General features: G+C 62.9%; 2 non-coding genes across 2 annotated transcripts; both read right to left on the bottom strand.

Moving 5' to 3' along the window:
* Window positions 1-5,021: 5,021 nt before the first annotated feature.
* Window positions 5,022-5,140, bottom strand: LOC131872119 (5S ribosomal RNA). The gene has a single exon (XR_009370299.1). It is a non-coding gene; the product is annotated as a 5S ribosomal RNA (ribosomal RNA).
* Window positions 5,141-12,894: 7,754 nt separating this feature from the next.
* Window positions 12,895-13,013, bottom strand: LOC131872118 (5S ribosomal RNA). The gene has a single exon (XR_009370298.1). It is a non-coding gene; the product is annotated as a 5S ribosomal RNA (ribosomal RNA).
* Window positions 13,014-19,492: the final 6,479 nt, after the last annotated feature.

The following is a 19,492-nucleotide window of genomic DNA, read 5'->3' as shown; positions in this document are numbered from 1 at the left end:
GGTTGCCGACGGTGCGACCCTTTCCTTTGCCCAAGGGTTGAGCGCGGTTTGTGGCGCACTCTTTTCTTCCCCGGATGCCAAGTGTGGATGAAAATATGATGCGACCCTGGGTCCGCCTTCCTGTCAAAGGGCTGAGTGGGGTTTTCCAAGCTCTGAAGAGGGGTTTCTCATCCGGGTGCCAAGATGGGGCAACCCTTGGGCCGCATTTTTTTCGTCCAAGTGCTGGGCGGGGCTCCGAAGAGGGGTTTCTCATCCGGGGGCCGAGCTGGGCAAAACCCTTGGGCCGCATTTTTTTTGTCCAAGTGTTGGGCGGGGCTTCGAAGAGGGGTTTCTCATCCAGGGGCCAAGCTGGGCAACCCTTGGGCCGCATTTTTTCCGTCCAAGTGTTGGGCGGGGCTTCGAAGAGGGGTTTCTCATCCGGGGGCTGCACTTTTTTTGTCCAAGTGCCGGGCGGGGCTCCGAAGAGGGGTTTCTCATCCAGGTGCCAAGCTCGGCAACCCATGTGCCGCATTTTTTTCGTCCAAGTGCTAGGCGGGGCTCCGAAGAGCGGAAGTGGAAGTGGGGTTTCGGGCATTACCCTCGAGCCACCTTTCCGTCCGAGAGTTTAGTGAGGCTTTTTACCGTTGCAGCTCCCCATGTCCGAACTGGGGATTTCTGGGTAGGGGCTTCGGGTGCGCATTACATTTTTGCCCAAGCGTCCAGTGGGGTTTCTGGTGCGCTCCGAAGTGGGGTTATTGGAGCGCATCAAAGGTGCGCAATGCTGGTGCGAACCCGGGAGCGCTCCGATGTGTGCTCCAAGGTGCGGCGTGCACGAAGTCCGAGCCCGGTTTGCCCCGGGTGCGCACCTCGCGTGCACCTTCGCCGGGGTGAGCACCTTGGTGTGCAGACCTTGGTTGGGTTGCGCGCCCTGGTGCGCACCAAGGAGCGCTCTGAAGTGTGCTCCAAGGTGCGGCGTGCACGAAGTCGGAGCCCGGTTTGCCCCGGGTGTGCACCTCGGGTGCGCACCTCGCGTGCACCTTCGCTGCGGTGGGCACCTTGGCTGGGTTGCGCGCCTTGGTGGGCACCATGCAGTGCACGAAGTCGGAGCCCGGATTGCCCCGGGCGCGCACCTCCGCCAGGGTGGGCACCTTGGTGCGCACAACTTGCCTGGGCTGCGCACCAGGAAGGGCTCAAGATGGCACCCGCGTTCCGTTTTTTTCACTATCTTTCAGAACGGAAATTTTAAAATCTCGTTTTTTTTTGCCTTTTCTGGAAATTAGTGAAGGCAGCGCATCAAAGGTGCGCAACGCTGGTGCGAACCTGGGAGCGCTCCGATGTGTGCTCCAAGGTGCGGCGTGCACGAAGTCGGACCCCGGTTTGCCCCGGGTGCGCACCTCGCGTGCACCTTGGTGCGCACACCTTGGCTGGGTTGCGCGCCCTGGTGGGCACCATGGTGCGCACCAAGGAGCGCTCCGAAGTGTGCTCCAAGGTGCGGCGTGCACGAAGTCGGAGCCCGGTTTGCCCCGGGTGCGCACCTCGCGTGCACCTTCGCCGCGGTGGGCACCATGGCGTGCACGAAGTCGGAGCCCGGTTTGCCCCGGGTGCGCACCTCGCGTGCACCTTCGCCGGGGTGGGCACCTTGGTGTGCAGACCTTGGCTGGGTTGCGCGCCCTGGTGGGCACCATGGTGCGCACCAAGGAGCGCTCCGAAGTGTGCTCCAAGGTGCGGCCTGCACGAAGTCGGAGCCCGGTTTGCCCCGGGTGTGCACCTCGGGTGGGCACCTTGGTGCGCATGCCTTGCCTGGGCTGCGCACCAGGGCGGGCTCAAGATGGCACCCGCGTTCCTTTTTTTTCACTATCTTTCAAAACGGAAATTTTAAAATCTCATTTTTTTTTGCCTTTTTCTGGAAATTAGTGAAGGCAGCGCATCAAAGGTGCGCACCTCGCTGCCCACCACGGTGCGCAACGCCGGTGGGCACCCGGGAGTGCTTCGAAGTGTGCTCCAAGGTGCTGCGTGCACGTTGTCGGAGCCCGGTTTGCCCCGGGTGCGCACCTCGCGTGCACCTTCGTCGGGGTGGGCACCTTGGCTGGGTTTGCCCCGGCTGCGCTCCGAAGCGGGGTTATTGGAGCGCCGCCTCTTTTTTTGTCGGAGCGTTTGGTGGGGTTTCTCGCATTGGCTCTTCCGAGGCCCGGTTGCCACCCTGGCGCGCACGAAGTCGGAAGTAGGGTTAATTGCCCGGGTGCGCACCTTTGCCAGGGTGGGCACCTTACCTGGGCTGCGCACCAGGGCGGGCTCAAGATGGCACGCGCGTTCCGTTTTTTTCACTATCTTTCAAAACGGAAATTTTAAAATCTCCTTTTTTTTTTGCCTTTTCTGGAAATTAGTGAAGGCAGCGCATCAAAGGTGCGCACCTCGCTGCCCACCTTGGTGTGCTCTGAGGTGCGCACCCGGGAGCGCTACGAAGTGTGCTCCAAGGTGCGGCGTGCACGTTGTCGGAGCCCGGTTTGCCCCGGGTGCGCACCTCGCCTGCACCTTGGCCGGGGTGGGCACCTTGGCTGGGTTTGCCCAGGGTGCGCTCCGAAGCGGGGTTACTGGAGCGCCCCCTCTTTTTTTGTCAGAGCGTTTGGTGGGGTTTCTCGCATTGGCTCTTCCCAGGCCCGGTTGTTGGGTGCGCTCCCACCCTGGCGCGCGCGAAGTTGGAAGTTGGGTTAATTGCCCGGGCGCGCACCTTCGCCAGGGTGGGCACCTTGGTGCGCACACCTTGGCTGGGCTGCGCACCAGGGCGGGCTCAAGATGGCACCAGCATTCCCTTTTTCTCACTATCTTTCAAAACGGAAATTTTAAAATCTCGTTTTTTTTTTGCCTTTTATGGAAATTAGTGAAGGCATCGCATCAAAGGTGCGCACCTCGCTGCCCACCTTGGTGTGCTCCGAGGTGCCCACCACGGTGCGCAACGCCGGTGCGAACCCGGGAGCGCCCCGATGTGTGCTCCAAGGTGCGGCGTGCACGAAGTCGGACCCCGGTTTGCCCCGGGTGCGCACCTCGCGTGCACCTTGGTGCGCACACCTTGGCTGGGTTGCGCGGCCTGGTGGGCACCATGGTGCGCACCAAGGAGCGCTCCGAAGTGTGCTCCAAGGTGCGGCGTGCACGAAGTCGGAGCCCGGTTTGCCCCGGGTACGCACCTCGCGTGCACCTTCGCCGGGGTGGGCACCTCGGCTGGGTTGCGCGCCCTGGTGCGCACCAAGGAGCGCTCCGAAGTGTGCTCCAAGGTGCGGCGTGCACGAAGTCGGAGCCCGGTTTGCCCCGGGTGCGCACCTCGCGTGCACCTTCGGCGGGGTTGCGCGCCCTGGTGGGCACCATGGTGCGCACCAAGGAGCGCTCCGAAGTGTGCTCCAAGGTGCGGCGTGCACGAAGTCGGAGCCCGGTTTGCCCCGGGTGCGCACCTCGCGTGCACCTTCGGCGGGGTTGCGCGCCCTGGTGGGCACCATGGTGCGCACCAAGGAGCGCTCCGAAGTGTGCTCCAAGGTGCGGCGTGCACGAAGTCGGAGCCCGGTTTGCCCCGGGTGCGCACCTCGCGTGCACCTTCGCCGCGGTGGGCACCATGGCGTGCACGAAGTCGGAGCCCGGTTTGCCCCGGGTGCGCACCTCGCGTGCACCTTCGCCGGGGTGGGCACCTCGGCTGGGTTGCGCGCCCTGGTGCGCACCAAGGAGCGCTCCGAAGTGTGCTCCAAGGTGCGGCGTGCACGAAGTCGGAGCCCGGTTTGCCCCGGGTGCGCACCTCGCGTGCACCTTCGCCAGGGTGGGCACCTCGGTGCGCACACCTTCTCAATGTTTTCTTGCCTTTTCTGGAAATTGGTGAAGGCAGCGCATCAAAGGTGCGCACCTCGGTGTGCTCCGAGGTGCGAACCCGAGAGCGCTCCGAGGTGCCCACGAAGTCGAAAGTCGGGTTAATTGCATTGTTTTCCCCGGGTGCGCTCCGAGGTGCGCAACATCGGCGCGCACCAAGGAGGGCTCCGAAGTGTGCTCCAAGGTGCGCACGATGGCGTGCACCTCTGGTGCGCACGATTCGGAGCTCGGTTTGACCGGGGTGCGCACACCTTGGCTGGGTTGCGCACCTTTTGTGCGCTCCAAGGTGCGCACGAAGTCGGAGCTCGGTTTGCCCCGGGTGCGCACCTTCGCCAGGGTGCGCACCTTGATGCGCACGCCTTGGCTGGGCTGCGCACCTTGGTGGGCGCCATGGTGCGCACCTTTCGTGCGCTCCAAGGTGCGCACGAAGTCGGAGCTCGGTTTGCCCCGGGTGCGCACCTTGGTGGGCGCCATGGTGCACTCCGAGGTGCCCAAGATTGGTGCGCACCAAGGAGCGCTCCGAAGTGCGCTCCAAGGTGCGCGCGAAGTCGAAAGTTGGGTTAATTGTCCGGTTTGCCTCGGGTGCGCACCTTGCGTGCACCTTCGCCAGGGTGGGCGCCTTGGTGCGCACACCTTGGCTGGGCTGCGCACACCTTGGCACCCGCGTTTCCTTCATTTTAAATTTTTTTTTTTTACAATCTCTCAAGTGGGAAATTCTATAATCTCAACTTTTTTTGCCTTTTCAGGAAACTTTTGAATGGAGCGCATCATTGGTGCGCTCCGAAGTGTGCTCCAAAGCTCTCTCCAGCTGCGTGCACCTGCCCCGGCCGCGCACCCGGCCCCGCCCAGCTTCGCTCACCTGTCCCGGGCGTCTGGTGCGGAACCTTAGAGTAAGAAACATCACCGTGCACCTTGGCCAACGTGCGCGACTCGACCGAGCGCGCACTGGCCGAGGTGCACACCGATTTCACCTGGGTGCGCGCGCAGCACCTCGGGCGCACCGGGGTGCGCGCACAACGCCCGGGTTGCACCGTGGCCTGTGTGCTCGGGGCGCCTCGGGTGCGCGCTCGGTGTCGCCCCCGCGCGCGAGCGGTAGTGCGGGCAGCGCACCCCGGCCCGGCCCGGCCCCGACGAGAACGCAAACGGGCAAAAGGTTTATTCAAATAGCATTGCGATGCCCGGCGAAAAACTAAAAAAGGGTGCAACACCGGGACTTCCCGGGAGGTCACCCATCCCAGTACTACTCCGGCCCAAGCGCGCTTAACTGCGGAGTTCTGATGGGATCCGGTGCACTAACGCTGGTATGATCGCACCCGTTATGAGCTTGTCGCAGTGTGTACTTAGCAAACCGCGACCCACGTGCGAATCCACCCCGGCCACCCACCCCCGTCGAGGTGCACACCCTCCCTCGCGAAGTGCGCCCCGTTCGCCAAGTGTGAGCCCTGCCCGGGTGCGCGCACCTTGCTAGGGCGTCGGGTGTGCACCCGGCCCGGCCTACGTGCGTGCACCTGTAGGGGGCGTCGTGTGCGTGCAGTGTCCCGTCTGCAACGCGGTGCCCACACACCACCTCGGGCGCAACGACCTGCGCTCACATGTGGGCCGAGTGCACCTTGGTGCATGTTCGGGGCGCCTCGGGTGCACGCTCGATCTTGCCCCGGTGCACCAAGGCGCTCGGTTTGCCCCGGGTGCGCACTTGGTGCAAGGTGGGCACCCAAAATAGGGATCAAGCACCAAAACACAAGTTTCGGGATGCAAAATGGGACCCAAGGACCACAAATGCGTTCCAAGACCCATGATGGGTCCACGAGAACAAAAATGTGTTCCGAGACTTAATAAACAAATATTGGGTTTTAGGAGAAGAAACATGCTCTGATGCCCAAAACGAGAATCGACCCCGAAAAGGCCACAGGCCAAAAGTGGGATGCGAGACAAAAAAAAATGGGACCCGAGGACCAAAATTGGGTTCCCAGGTCGAAGACAGGGCAACCGGACAAGAAACGACCTCTAAGGCTCGAAATGAGTCCCGACGACTAAAACTTGACAAGAAGCACCCATCAGGCACCCAACTCGACACCCATGGGATGCCGACCCACCCGGGCTTCCACCTAGCACACCTTGGCACCCACCCACCCTCGCACCCAACCTCGCACCCAACTTAGCACCTTTGAACCCACATTGGCACTCACCCTGACCCTGGCACCTTGGAACCCACATTGGCACTCACCTTGACCCTGGCACCCACCTTTGCACTCACCTTGGGACCCACCCTGGCTCCCACCTCGGCACCCACCCAGACACCCACCTTGGTTCCTTGGCACCCACCTTGGATCCTTGGCACCCACCCCGACACCCACCTTGGCACGCAACTTGGCTACTTGCCACCCACCTTGGCTCCTTGACGCCCACCCCGACAACCACCCCGTGACCTACCCTGGCTAGGGTTGGTGCACACCCACCCTGGTGCCCACCTTGGCACCCACCCTATGACCCACCTTGGCACGCACCTTAGTACCCACCCCGTTACCCACCCTAGGACCCACCCCGTGACCCACCTTGGCCAGGGTGGGTGCCTTGGTGCGCACAACTTGCCTGGGCTGCACACCAGGGCGGGCTCAAGATGGCACCCGCGTTCCGTTTTTTTCACTATCTTTCAAAACGGAAATTTTAAAATCTCATTTTTTTCTTTTTTTTGCCTTTTCTGGAAATTAGTGAAGGCAGCGCATCAAAGGTGCGCAATGCTGGTGCGAACCCGGGAGCGCTCCGATGTGTGCTCCAAGGTGCGGCGTGCACGAAGTCCGAGCCCGGTTTGCCCCGGGTGCGCACCTCGCGTGCACCTTCGCCGGGGTGAGCACCTTGGCTGGGTTGCGCGCCCTGGTGCGTACCAAGGAGCGCTCTGAAGTGTGCTCCAAGGTGCGGCGTGCACGAAGTCGGAGCCCGGTTTGCCCCGGGTGTGCACCTCGGGTGCGCACCTCGCGTGCACCTTCGCTGCGGTGGGCACCTTGGCTGGGTTGCGCGCCTTGGTGGGCACCATGCAGTGCACGAAGTCGGAGCCCGGTTTGCCCCGGGCGCGCACCTCCGCCAGGGTGGGCACCTTGGTGCGCACAACTTGCCTGGGCTGCGCATCAGGAAGGGCTCAAGATGGCACCCGCGTTCCGTTTTTTTCACTATCTTTCAGAACGGAAATTTTAAAATATCGTTTTTTTTTGCCTTTTCTGGAAATTAGTGAAGGCAGCGCATCAAAGGTGCGCAACGCTGGTGCGAACCTGGGAGCGCTCCGATGTGTGCTCCAAGGTGCGGCGTGCACGAAGTCGGAGCCCGGTTTGCCTCGGGTGCGCCCTGGTGGGCACCATGGTGCGCACCAAGGAGCGCTCCGAAGTGTGCTCCAAGGTGCGGCCTGCACGAAGTCGGAGCCCGGTTTGCCCCGGGTGTGCACCTCGGGTGGGCACCTTGGTGCGCATGCCTTGCCTGGGCTGCGCACCAGGGCGGGCTCAAGATGGCACCCGCGTTCCTTTTTTTTCACTATCTTTCAAAACGGAAATTTTAAAATCTCATTTTTTTTTGCCTTTTTCTGGAAATTAGTGAAGGCAGCGCATCAAAGGTGCGCACCTCGCTGCCCACCACGGTGCGCAACGCCGGTGGGCACCCGGGAGTGCTTCGAAGTGTGCTCCAAGGTGCTGCGTGCACGTTGTCGGAGCCCGGTTTGCCCCGGGTGCGCACCTCGCGTGCACCTTCGTCGGGGTGGGCACCTTGGCTTGGTTTGCCCCGGCTGCGCTCCGAAGCGGGGTTATTGGAGCGCCGCCTCTTTTTTTGTCGGAGCGTTTGGTGGGGTTTCTCGCATTGGCTCTTCCGAGGCCCGGTTGCCACCCTGGCGCGCACGAAGTCGGAAGTAGGGTTAATTGCCCGGGTGCGCACCTTTGCCAGGGTGGCACCTTACCTGGGCTGCGCACCAGGGCGGGCTCAAGATGGCACGCGCGTTCCGTTTTTTTCACTATCTTTCAAAACGGAAATTTTAAAATCTCCTTTTTTTTTTGCCTTTTCTGGAAATTAGTGAAGGCAGCGCATCAAAGGTGCGCACCTCGCTGCCCACCTTGGTGTGCTCTGAGGTGCGCACCCGGGAGCGCTACGAAGTGTGCTCCAAGGTGCGGCGTGCACGTTGTCGGAGCCCGGTTTGCCCCGGGTGCGCACCTCGCCTGCACCTTGGCCGGGGTGGGCACCTTGGCTGGGTTTGCCCAGGGTGCGCTCCGAAGCGGGGTTACTGGAGCGCCCCCTCTTTTTTTGTCAGAGAGTTTGGTGGGGTTTCTCGCATTGGCTCTTCCCAGGCCCGGTTGTTGGGTGCGCTCCCACCCTGGCGCGCGCGAAGTTGGAAGTTGGGTTAATTGCCCGGGCGCGCACCTTCGCCAGGGTGGGCACCTTGGTGCGCAAACCTTGGCTGGGCTGCGCACCAGGGCGGGCTCAAGATGGCACCAGCATTCCCTTTTTCTCACTATCTTTCAAAACGGAAATTTTAAAATCTCGTTTTTTTTTTGCCTTTTATGGAAATTAGTGAAGGCATCGCATCAAAGGTGCGCACCTCGCTGCCCACCTTGGTGTGCTCCGAGGTGCCCACCACGGTGCGCAACGCCGGTGCGAACCCGGGAGCGCCCCGATGTGTGCTCCAAGGTGCGGCGTGCACGAAGTCGGACCCCGGTTTGCCCCGGGTGCGCACCTCGCGTGCACCTTGGTGCGCACACCTTGGCTGGGTTGCGCGGCCTGGTGGGCACCATGGTGCGCACCAAGGAGCGCTCCGAAGTGTGCTCCAAGGTGCGGCGTGCACGAAGTCGGAGCCCGGTTTGCCCCGGGTGCGCACCTTCGCCGCGGTGGGCACCATGGCGTGCACGAAGTCGGAGCCCGGTTTGCCCCGGGTGCGCACCTCGCGTGCACCTTCGCCGGGGTGGGCACCTCGGCTGGGTTGCGCGCCCTGGTGCGCACCAAGGAGCGCTCTGAAGTGTGCTCCAAGGTGCGGCGTGCACGAAGTCGGAGCCCGGTTTGCCCCGGGTGTGCACCTCGGGTGCGCACCTCGCGTGCACCTTCGCTGCGGTGGGCACCTTGGCTGGGTTGCGCGCCTTGGTGGGCACCATGCAGTGCACGAAGTCGGAGCCCGGATTGCCCCGGGCGCGCACCTCCGCCAGGGTGGGCACCTTGGTGCGCACAACTTGCCTGGGCTGCGCACCAGGAAGGGCTCAAGATGGCACCCGCGTTCCGTTTTTTTCACTATCTTTCAGAACGGAAATTTTAAAATCTCGTTTTTTTTTGCCTTTTCTGGAAATTAGTGAAGGCAGCGCATCAAAGGTGCGCAACGCTGGTGCGAACCTGGGAGCGCTCCGATGTGTGCTCCAAGGTGCGGCGTGCACGAAGTCGGACCCCGGTTTGCCCCGGGTGCGCACCTCGCGTGCACCTTGGTGCGCACACCTTGGCTGGGTTGCGCGCCCTGGTGGGCACCATGGTGCGCACCAAGGAGCGCTCCGAAGTGTGCTCCAAGGTGCGGCGTGCACGAAGTCGGAGCCCGGTTTGCCCCGGGTGCGCACCTCGCGTGCACCTTCGCCGCGGTGGGCACCATGGCGTGCACGAAGTCGGAGCCCGGTTTGCCCCGGGTGCGCACCTCGCGTGCACCTTCGCCGGGGTGGGCACCTTGGTGTGCAGACCTTGGCTGGGTTGCGCGCCCTGGTGGGCACCATGGTGCGCACCAAGGAGCGCTCCGAAGTGTGCTCCAAGGTGCGGCCTGCACGAAGTCGGAGCCCGGTTTGCCCCGGGTGTGCACCTCGGGTGGGCACCTTGGTGCGCATGCCTTGCCTGGGCTGCGCACCAGGGCGGGCTCAAGATGGCACCCGCGTTCCTTTTTTTTCACTATCTTTCAAAACGGAAATTTTAAAATCTCATTTTTTTTTGCCTTTTTCTGGAAATTAGTGAAGGCAGCGCATCAAAGGTGCGCACCTCGCTGCCCACCACGGTGCGCAACGCCGGTGGGCACCCGGGAGTGCTTCGAAGTGTGCTCCAAGGTGCTGCGTGCACGTTGTCGGAGCCCGGTTTGCCCCGGGTGCGCACCTCGCGTGCACCTTCGTCGGGGTGGGCACCTTGGCTGGGTTTGCCCCGGCTGCGCTCCGAAGCGGGGTTATTGGAGCGCCGCCTCTTTTTTTGTCGGAGCGTTTGGTGGGGTTTCTCGCATTGGCTCTTCCGAGGCCCGGTTGCCACCCTGGCGCGCACGAAGTCGGAAGTAGGGTTAATTGCCCGGGTGCGCACCTTTGCCAGGGTGGGCACCTTACCTGGGCTGCGCACCAGGGCGGGCTCAAGATGGCACGCGCGTTCCGTTTTTTTCACTATCTTTCAAAACGGAAATTTTAAAATCTCCTTTTTTTTTTGCCTTTTCTGGAAATTAGTGAAGGCAGCGCATCAAAGGTGCGCACCTCGCTGCCCACCTTGGTGTGCTCTGAGGTGCGCACCCGGGAGCGCTACGAAGTGTGCTCCAAGGTGCGGCGTGCACGTTGTCGGAGCCCGGTTTGCCCCGGGTGCGCACCTCGCCTGCACCTTGGCCGGGGTGGGCACCTTGGCTGGGTTTGCCCAGGGTGCGCTCCGAAGCGGGGTTACTGGAGCGCCCCCTCTTTTTTTGTCAGAGCGTTTGGTGGGGTTTCTCGCATTGGCTCTTCCCAGGCCCGGTTGTTGGGTGCGCTCCCACCCTGGCGCGCGCGAAGTTGGAAGTTGGGTTAATTGCCCGGGCGCGCACCTTCGCCAGGGTGGGCACCTTGGTGCGCACACCTTGGCTGGGCTGCGCACCAGGGCGGGCTCAAGATGGCACCAGCATTCCCTTTTTCTCACTATCTTTCAAAACGGAAATTTTAAAATCTCGTTTTTTTTTTGCCTTTTATGGAAATTAGTGAAGGCATCGCATCAAAGGTGCGCACCTCGCTGCCCACCTTGGTGTGCTCCGAGGTGCCCACCACGGTGCGCAACGCCGGTGCGAACCCGGGAGCGCCCCGATGTGTGCTCCAAGGTGCGGCGTGCACGAAGTCGGACCCCGGTTTGCCCCGGGTGCGCACCTCGCGTGCACCTTGGTGCGCACACCTTGGCTGGGTTGCGCGGCCTGGTGGGCACCATGGTGCGCACCAAGGAGCGCTCCGAAGTGTGCTCCAAGGTGCGGCGTGCACGAAGTCGGAGCCCGGTTTGCCCCGGGTACGCACCTCGCGTGCACCTTCGCCGGGGTGGGCACCTCGGCTGGGTTGCGCGCCCTGGTGCGCACCAAGGAGCGCTCCGAAGTGTGCTCCAAGGTGCGGCGTGCACGAAGTCGGAGCCCGGTTTGCCCCGGGTGCGCACCTCGCGTGCACCTTCGGCGGGGTTGCGCGCCCTGGTGGGCACCATGGTGCGCACCAAGGAGCGCTCCGAAGTGTGCTCCAAGGTGCGGCGTGCACGAAGTCGGAGCCCGGTTTGCCCCGGGTGCGCACCTCGCGTGCACCTTCGGCGGGGTTGCGCGCCCTGGTGGGCACCATGGTGCGCACCAAGGAGCGCTCCGAAGTGTGCTCCAAGGTGCGGCGTGCACGAAGTCGGAGCCCGGTTTGCCCCGGGTGCGCACCTCGCGTGCACCTTCGCCGCGGTGGGCACCATGGCGTGCACGAAGTCGGAGCCCGGTTTGCCCCGGGTGCGCACCTCGCGTGCACCTTCGCCGGGGTGGGCACCTCGGCTGGGTTGCGCGCCCTGGTGCGCACCAAGGAGCGCTCCGAAGTGTGCTCCAAGGTGCGGCGTGCACGAAGTCGGAGCCCGGTTTGCCCCGGGTGCGCACCTCGCGTGCACCTTCGCCAGGGTGGGCACCTCGGTGCGCACACCTTCTCAATGTTTTCTTGCCTTTTCTGGAAATTGGTGAAGGCAGCGCATCAAAGGTGCGCACCTCGGTGTGCTCCGAGGTGCGAACCCGAGAGCGCTCCGAGGTGCCCACGAAGTCGAAAGTCGGGTTAATTGCATTGTTTTCCCCGGGTGCGCTCCGAGGTGCGCAACATCGGCGCGCACCAAGGAGGGCTCCGAAGTGTGCTCCAAGGTGCGCACGATGGCGTGCACCTCTGGTGCGCACGATTCGGAGCTCGGTTTGACCGGGGTGCGCACACCTTGGCTGGGTTGCGCACCTTTTGTGCGCTCCAAGGTGCGCACGAAGTCGGAGCTCGGTTTGCCCCGGGTGCGCACCTTCGCCAGGGTGCGCACCTTGATGCGCACGCCTTGGCTGGGCTGCGCACCTTGGTGGGCGCCATGGTGCGCACCTTTCGTGCGCTCCAAGGTGCGCACGAAGTCGGAGCTCGGTTTGCCCCGGGTGCGCACCTTGGTGGGCGCCATGGTGCACTCCGAGGTGCCCAAGATTGGTGCGCACCAAGGAGCGCTCCGAAGTGCGCTCCAAGGTGCGCGCGAAGTCGAAAGTTGGGTTAATTGTCCGGTTTGCCTCGGGTGCGCACCTTGCGTGCACCTTCGCCAGGGTGGGCGCCTTGGTGCGCACACCTTGGCTGGGCTGCGCACACCTTGGCACCCGCGTTTCCTTCATTTTAAATTTTTTTTTTTTACAATCTCTCAAGTGGGAAATTCTATAATCTCAACTTTTTTTGCCTTTTCAGGAAACTTTTGAATGGAGCGCATCATTGGTGCGCTCCGAAGTGTGCTCCAAAGCTCTCTCCAGCTGCGTGCACCTGCCCCGGCCGCGCACCCGGCCCCGCCCAGCTTCGCTCACCTGTCCCGGGCGTCTGGTGCGGAACCTTAGAGTAAGAAACATCACCGTGCACCTTGGCCAACGTGCGCGACTCGACCGAGCGCGCACTGGCCGAGGTGCACACCGATTTCACCTGGGTGCGCGCGCAGCACCTCGGGCGCACCGGGGTGCGCGCACAACGCCCGGGTTGCACCGTGGCCTGTGTGCTCGGGGCGCCTCGGGTGCGCGCTCGGTGTCGCCCCCGCGCGCGCGGTAGTGCGGGCAGCGCACCCCGGCCCGGCCCGGCCCCGACGAGAACGCAAACGGGCAAAAGGTTTATTCAAATAGCATTGCGATGCCCGGCGAAAAACTAAAAAAGGGTGCAACACCGGGACTTCCCGGGAGGTCACCCATCCCAGTACTACTCCGGCCCAAGCGCGCTTAACTGCGGAGTTCTGATGGGATCCGGTGCACTAACGCTGGTATGATCGCACCCGTTATGAGCTTGTCGCAGTGTGTACTTAGCAAACCGCGACCCACGTGCGAATCCACCCCGGCCACCCACCCCCGTCGAGGTGCACACCCTCCCTCGCGAAGTGCGCCCCGTTCGCCAAGTGTGAGCCCTGCCCGGGTGCGCGCACCTTGCTAGGGCGTCGGGTGTGCACCCGGCCCGGCCTACGTGCGTGCACCTGTAGGGGGCGTCGTGTGCGTGCAGTGTCCCGTCTGCAACGCGGTGCCCACACACCACCTCGGGCGCAACGACCTGCGCTCACATGTGGGCCGAGTGCACCTTGGTGCATGTTCGGGGCGCCTCGGGTGCACGCTCGATCTTGCCCCGGTGCACCAAGGCGCTCGGTTTGCCCCGGGTGCGCACTTGGTGCAAGGTGGGCACCCAAAATAGGGATCAAGCACCAAAACACAAGTTTCGGGATGCAAAATGGGACCCAAGGACCACAAATGCGTTCCAAGACCCATGATGGGTCCACGAGAACAAAAATGTGTTCCGAGACTTAATAAACAAATATTGGGTTTTAGGAGAAGAAACATGCTCTGATGCCCAAAACGAGAATCGACCCCGAAAAGGCCACAGGCCAAAAGTGGGATGCGAGACAAAAAAAAATGGGACCCGAGGACCAAAATTGGGTTCCCAGGTCGAAGACAGGGCAACCGGACAAGAAACGACCTCTAAGGCTCGAAATGAGTCCCGACGACTAAAACTTGACAAGAAGCACCCATCAGGCACCCAACTCGACACCCATGGGATGCCGACCCACCCGGGCTTCCACCTAGCACACCTTGGCACCCACCCACCCTCGCACCCAACCTCGCACCCAACTTAGCACCTTTGAACCCACATTGGCACTCACCCTGACCCTGGCACCTTGGAACCCACATTGGCACTCACCTTGACCCTGGCACCCACCTTTGCACTCACCTTGGGACCCACCCTGGCTCCCACCTCGGCACCCACCCAGACACCCACCTTGGTTCCTTGGCACCCACCTTGGATCCTTGGCACCCACCCCGACACCCACCTTGGCACGCAACTTGGCTACTTGCCACCCACCTTGGCTCCTTGACGCCCACCCCGACAACCACCCCGTGACCTACCCTGGCTAGGGTTGGTGCACACCCACCCTGGTGCCCACCTTGGCACCCACCCTATGACCCACCTTGGCACGCACCTTAGTACCCACCCCGTTACCCACCCTAGGACCCACCCCGTGACCCACCTTGGCCAGGGTGGGTGCCTTGGTGCGCACAACTTGCCTGGGCTGCACACCAGGGCGGGCTCAAGATGGCACCCGCGTTCCGTTTTTTTCACTATCTTTCAAAACGGAAATTTTAAAATCTCATTTTTTTCTTTTTTTTGCCTTTTCTGGAAATTAGTGAAGGCAGCGCATCAAAGGTGCGCAATGCTGGTGCGAACCCGGGAGCGCTCCGATGTGTGCTCCAAGGTGCGGCGTGCACGAAGTCCGAGCCCGGTTTGCCCCGGGTGCGCACCTCGCGTGCACCTTCGCCGGGGTGAGCACCTTGGCTGGGTTGCGCGCCCTGGTGCGTACCAAGGAGCGCTCTGAAGTGTGCTCCAAGGTGCGGCGTGCACGAAGTCGGAGCCCGGTTTGCCCCGGGTGTGCACCTCGGGTGCGCACCTCGCGTGCACCTTCGCTGCGGTGGGCACCTTGGCTGGGTTGCGCGCCTTGGTGGGCACCATGCAGTGCACGAAGTCGGAGCCCGGTTTGCCCCGGGCGCGCACCTCCGCCAGGGTGGGCACCTTGGTGCGCACAACTTGCCTGGGCTGCGCATCAGGAAGGGCTCAAGATGGCACCCGCGTTCCGTTTTTTTCACTATCTTTCAGAACGGAAATTTTAAAATATCGTTTTTTTTTGCCTTTTCTGGAAATTAGTGAAGGCAGCGCATCAAAGGTGCGCAACGCTGGTGCGAACCTGGGAGCGCTCCGATGTGTGCTCCAAGGTGCGGCGTGCACGAAGTCGGAGCCCGGTTTGCCTCGGGTGCGCCCTGGTGGGCACCATGGTGCGCACCAAGGAGCGCTCCGAAGTGTGCTCCAAGGTGCGGCCTGCACGAAGTCGGAGCCCGGTTTGCCCCGGGTGTGCACCTCGGGTGGGCACCTTGGTGCGCATGCCTTGCCTGGGCTGCGCACCAGGGCGGGCTCAAGATGGCACCCGCGTTCCTTTTTTTTCACTATCTTTCAAAACGGAAATTTTAAAATCTCATTTTTTTTTGCCTTTTTCTGGAAATTAGTGAAGGCAGCGCATCAAAGGTGCGCACCTCGCTGCCCACCACGGTGCGCAACGCCGGTGGGCACCCGGGAGTGCTTCGAAGTGTGCTCCAAGGTGCTGCGTGCACGTTGTCGGAGCCCGGTTTGCCCCGGGTGCGCACCTCGCGTGCACCTTCGTCGGGGTGGGCACCTTGGCTTGGTTTGCCCCGGCTGCGCTCCGAAGCGGGGTTATTGGAGCGCCGCCTCTTTTTTTGTCGGAGCGTTTGGTGGGGTTTCTCGCATTGGCTCTTCCGAGGCCCGGTTGCCACCCTGGCGCGCACGAAGTCGGAAGTAGGGTTAATTGCCCGGGTGCGCACCTTTGCCAGGGTGGCACCTTACCTGGGCTGCGCACCAGGGCGGGCTCAAGATGGCACGCGCGTTCCGTTTTTTTCACTATCTTTCAAAACGGAAATTTTAAAATCTCCTTTTTTTTTTGCCTTTTCTGGAAATTAGTGAAGGCAGCGCATCAAAGGTGCGCACCTCGCTGCCCACCTTGGTGTGCTCTGAGGTGCGCACCCGGGAGCGCTACGAAGTGTGCTCCAAGGTGCGGCGTGCACGTTGTCGGAGCCCGGTTTGCCCCGGGTGCGCACCTCGCCTGCACCTTGGCCGGGGTGGGCACCTTGGCTGGGTTTGCCCAGGGTGCGCTCCGAAGCGGGGTTACTGGAGCGCCCCCTCTTTTTTTGTCAGAGAGTTTGGTGGGGTTTCTCGCATTGGCTCTTCCCAGGCCCGGTTGTTGGGTGCGCTCCCACCCTGGCGCGCGCGAAGTTGGAAGTTGGGTTAATTGCCCGGGCGCGCACCTTCGCCAGGGTGGGCACCTTGGTGCGCAAACCTTGGCTGGGCTGCGCACCAGGGCGGGCTCAAGATGGCACCAGCATTCCCTTTTTCTCACTATCTTTCAAAACGGAAATTTTAAAATCTCGTTTTTTTTTTGCCTTTTATGGAAATTAGTGAAGGCATCGCATCAAAGGTGCGCACCTCGCTGCCCACCTTGGTGTGCTCCGAGGTGCCCACCACGGTGCGCAACGCCGGTGCGAACCCGGGAGCGCCCCGATGTGTGCTCCAAGGTGCGGCGTGCACGAAGTCGGACCCCGGTTTGCCCCGGGTGCGCACCTCGCGTGCACCTTGGTGCGCACACCTTGGCTGGGTTGCGCGGCCTGGTGGGCACCATGGTGCGCACCAAGGAGCGCTCCGAAGTGTGCTCCAAGGTGCGGCGTGCACGAAGTCGGAGCCCGGTTTGCCCCGGGTGCGCACCTTCGCCGCGGTGGGCACCATGGCGTGCACGAAGTCGGAGCCCGGTTTGCCCCGGGTGCGCACCTCGCGTGCACCTTCGCCGGGGTGGGCACCTCGGCTGGGTTGCGCGCCCTGGTGCGCACCAAGGAGCGCTCTGAAGTGTGCTCCAAGGTGCGGCGTGCACGAAGTCGGAGCCCGGTTTGCCCCGGGTGTGCACCTCGGGTGCGCACCTCGCGTGCACCTTCGCTGCGGTGGGCACCTTGGCTGGGTTGCGCGCCTTGGTGGGCACCATGCAGTGCACGAAGTCGGAGCCCGGATTGCCCCGGGCGCGCACCTCCGCCAGGGTGGGCACCTTGGTGCGCACAACTTGCCTGGGCTGCGCACCAGGAAGGGCTCAAGATGGCACCCGCGTTCCGTTTTTTTCACTATCTTTCAGAACGGAAATTTTAAAATCTCGTTTTTTTTTGCCTTTTCTGGAAATTAGTGAAGGCAGCGCATCAAAGGTGCGCAACGCTGGTGCGAACCTGGGAGCGCTCCGATGTGTGCTCCAAGGTGCGGCGTGCACGAAGTCGGACCCCGGTTTGCCCCGGGTGCGCACCTCGCGTGCACCTTGGTGCGCACACCTTGGCTGGGTTGCGCGCCCTGGTGGGCACCATGGTGCGCACCAAGGAGCGCTCCGAAGTGTGCTCCAAGGTGCGGCGTGCACGAAGTCGGAGCCCGGTTTGCCCCGGGTGCGCACCTCGCGTGCACCTTCGCCGCGGTGGGCACCATGGCGTGCACAAAGTCGGAGCCCGGTTTGCCCCGGGTGCGCACCTCGCGTGCACCTTCGCCGGGGTGGGCACCTTGGTGTGCAGACCTTGGCTGGGTTGCGCGCCCTGGTGGGCACCATGGTGCGCACCAAGGAGCGCTCCGAAGTGTGCTCCAAGGTGCGGCCTGCACGAAGTCGGAGCCCGGTTTGCCCCGGGTGTGCACCTCGGGTGGGCACCTTGGTGCGCATGCCTTGCCTGGGCTGCGCACCAGGGCGGGCTCAAGATGGCACCCGCGTTCCTTTTTTTTCACTATCTTTCAAAACGGAAATTTTAAAATCTCATTTTTTTTTGCCTTTTTCTGGAAATTAGTGAAGGCAGCGCATCAAAGGTGCGCACCTCGCTGCCCACCACGGTGCGCAACGCCGGTGGGCACCCGGGAGTGCTTCGAAGTGTGCTCCAAGGTGCTGCGTGCACGTTGTCGGAGCCCGGTTTGCCCCGGGTGCGCACCTCGCGTGCACCTTCGTCGGGGTGGGCACCTTGGCTGGGTTTGCCCCGGCTGCGCTCCGAAGCGGGGTTATTGGAGCGCCGCCTCTTTTTTTGTCGGAGCGTTTGGTGGGGTTTCTCGCATTGGCTCTTCCGAGGCCCGGTTGCCACCCTGGCGCGCACGAAGTCGGAAGTAGGGTTAATTGCCCGGGTGCGCACCTTTGCCAGGGTGGGCACCTTACCTGGGCTGCGCACCAGGGCGGGCTCAAGATGGCACGCGCGTTCCGTTTTTTTCACTATCTTTCAAAACGGAAATTTTAAAATCTCCTTTTTTTTTTGCCTTTTCTGGAAATTAGTGAAGGCAGCGCATCAAAGGTGCGCACCTCACTGCCCACCTTGGTGTGCTCTGAGGTGCGCACCCGGGAGCGCTACGAAGTGTGCTCCAAGGTGCGGCGTGCACGTTGTCGGAGCCCGGTTTGCCCCGGGTGCGCACCTCGCCTGCACCTTGGCCGGGGTGGGCACCTTGGCTGGGTTTGCCCAGGGTGCGCTCCGAAGCGGGGTTACTGGAGCGCCCCCTCTTTTTTTGTCAGAGCGTTTGGTGGGGTTTCTCGCATTGGCTCTTCCCAGGCCCGGTTGTTGGGTGCGCTCCCACCCTGGCGCGCGCGAAGTTGGAAGTTGGATTAATTGCCCGGGCGCGCACCTTCGCCAGGGTGGGCACCTTGGTGCGCACACCTTGGCTGGGCTGCGCACCAGGGCGGGCTCAAGATGGCACCAGCATTCCCTTTTTCTCACTATCTTTCAAAACGGAAATTTTAAAATCTCGTTTTTTTTTTGCCTTTTATGGAAATTAGTGAAGGCATCGCATCAAAGGTGCGCACCTCGCTGCCCACCTTGGTGTGCTCCGAGGTGCCCACCACGGTGCGCAACGCCGGTGCGAACCCGGGAGCGCCCCGATGTGTGCTCCAAGGTGCGGCGTGCACGAAGTCGGACCCCGGTTTGCCCCGGGTGCGCACCTCGCGTGCACCTTGGTGCGCACACCTTGGCTGGGTTGCGCGGCCTGGTGGGCACCATGGTGCGCACCAAGGAGCGCTCCGAAGTGTGCTCCAAGGTGCGGCGTGCACGAAGTCGGAGCCCGGTTTGCCCCGGGTACGCACCTCGCGTGCACCTTCGCCGGGGTGGGCACCTCGGCTGGGTTGCGCGCCCTGGTGCGCACCAAGGAGCGCTCCGAAGTGTGCTCCAAGGTGCGGCGTGCACGAAGTCGGAGCCCGGTTTGCCCCGGGTGCGCACCTTCGCCGCGGTGCGCACCATGGCGTGCACGAAGTCGGAGCCCGGTTTGCCCCGGGTGCGCACCTCGCGTGCACCTTCGGCGGGGTTGCGCGCCCTGGTGGGCACCATGGTGCGCACCAAGGAGCGCTCCGAAGTGTGCTCCAAGGTGCGGCGTGCACGAAGTCGGAGCCCGGTTTGCCCCGGGTGCGCACCTCGCGTGCACCTTCGGCGGGGTTGCGCGCCCTGGTGGGCACCATGGTGCGCACCAAGGAGCGCTCCGAAGTGTGCTCCAAGGTGCGGCGTGCACGAAGTCGGAGCCCGGTTTGCCCCGGGTGCGCACCTCGCGTGCACCTTCGCCGCGGTGGGCACCATGGCGTGCACGAAGTCGGAGCCCGGTTTGCCCCGGGTGCGCACCTCGCGTGCACCTTCGCCGGGGTGGGCACCTCGGCTGGGTTGCGCGCCCTGGTGCGC

The sequence above is a fragment of the Cryptomeria japonica genome, unplaced genomic scaffold (assembly GCF_030272615.1).
Source record: "Cryptomeria japonica unplaced genomic scaffold, Sugi_1.0 HiC_scaffold_519, whole genome shotgun sequence".
Classification (NCBI taxonomy): Eukaryota; Viridiplantae; Streptophyta; class Pinopsida; order Cupressales; family Cupressaceae; genus Cryptomeria; species Cryptomeria japonica.
Note: the sequence above shows the minus strand (reverse complement) of the source record. Positions and strands in the feature narration are given on the sequence as shown.